This window comes from Pinus tabuliformis, chromosome X (assembly GCF_031772625.1).
Source record: "Pinus tabuliformis cultivar Carrire ecotype Pingquan chromosome X, CPIR1, whole genome shotgun sequence".
NCBI classification, from domain to species: domain Eukaryota; kingdom Viridiplantae; phylum Streptophyta; class Pinopsida; order Pinales; family Pinaceae; genus Pinus; species Pinus tabuliformis.
In genome coordinates, this window is record NC_142308.1 from 906,578,951 (window position 1) to 906,580,618 (window position 1,668).

At 39.7% G+C, this 1,668-nt stretch overlaps 1 pseudogene; it reads right to left on the reverse strand.

Moving 5' to 3' along the window:
* Positions 1 to 362: 362 nt before the first annotated feature.
* Positions 363 to 1,371, reverse strand: LOC149142619 (cullin-1 pseudogene; annotated as a pseudogene).
* Between the last annotated feature and the right edge of the window lie 297 nt (positions 1,372 to 1,668).

Consider the following 1,668-nt stretch of genomic DNA (forward strand, 5'->3'; position numbering starts at 1 on the left):
CCAACCCTTATTCCCTTGCTGTTTTAGCTATATATAGAATTCTTATTCTAGTTGATCGAGATTCCTCCTCCAGCATGAGGGGAATTCGATCACTACCTCTATTGACACCTATCAACATTTAACTAACTAATAAATGCAACAAAGTGCTGACTGTAGTTTTTAAGAGTTCTAAATCTACTAGGATTCTAACACCGTGTTATGCTAATAATAGCCTTGATTACAAAGGTTCTTGTTCTTTGACATCTGGTTCCCTTCTGGCGGTGGCTGTGATGGATGTTTGTAGCTGCTTGCTGGCCTTTAATATCGTATCCTTTTTCCTCTGCTGAGAAACAGGAAACTATCCCCTCATGAACCTTCAATATTTAATTGGCTTCAAACACTTTCTTTCCAAATGCAGCATTTATATCCCACAAGCATATTTGTGCATCGTTTGAACCACTTAGTATGTAACCTTCTTTGAGAAGAATCCTTGACAAACCATATCCTTCATTAGAATGACCTTTCAATATTGGTTCAGGATTGCAAACCCTTTCTTGAGGAGCTTTTGATGGATGCTTGCCGTAATCAAACACATAAACATCTGGGCTCACTGTCTTCGTTGCAATACCAGTGTGTAGTTGGAGCTCCAGGTGCAGTAGCCAGCTTTTTATTGCTTGCCGCATCTTCTGCATGCTTGACTAATGATGTACCCTCACCAGTAACATGCTGTTTGAAAATTTGAGCCACAGGTTCCAAGCCTTTAGGTATCCTACAAAACAACCTATACATCCTTGAAAGATCATCTACCTTGTCATCTCTTAGCAAGGCATGGCACCCTGAATGCTCCTTCTCCAGAAGTTGACTCTCATACTGGGAAAGCAGTTCATTTTGTACTTTTTCTAGCAACTTTTGTTCACTGCTGGAATGTAAATAATGGAAAAATCTTTTTTTTTCTCGTTTCAGACACTCCTCCGCCTTAAGCATATAATCCGGGCAAGAATCTTCTAAAATCCATGATGCAGCCTTTCGAGAATAGTAAGAAGCAGTGTCATCCAACATCGCTGACTCAAAGTCATTTTCATAAGCATCCATGTTACTCATCCCAATCTCCACAAAGATGCCCATAACATTTTTCGGTAAAGCTCGATCCATTTGCTCTCCTTCGCGTTCCCTGTCAATCAGAGTAATCACAGCATCCATTACATTATTCTTAATTTCTTGGTAAACCAGATCACAGAAGCACATGAGACCAACTTCATTTAGTACAGGAAGAGAACGCCTTGCAATGAAGTAACGATCCAAGTAATTAAAGAAACGTGAAAGCCACCGAACCATTATTTTGTTGTTGCCAAAACAAAACCTTATTTGCAATTTCAACACATAGATACTCATCAGTAAAAGGAGCCATATGTATCCTGCAACTAATGTATTTGTATTCTACTCCTGAATAGTCAAACCACATGAAAAGACTGCTGTTTCTGTTGGGAATTGAATCGTAATGGCTCGACAGATGCTCTCTGCTCCATAGGTTGATGAATGAAAAATGAATTCGGTGGCATGCAGCGGGCCTTGCTAACTTCTAAATGGAGTAACCCCATACACAACAACAGAACAACTGCAATCGAGATTCCCAAAACAAGACTTGGATGTGTAGCAACAAACACTCCATGACTCCTATAGAATTTAGAG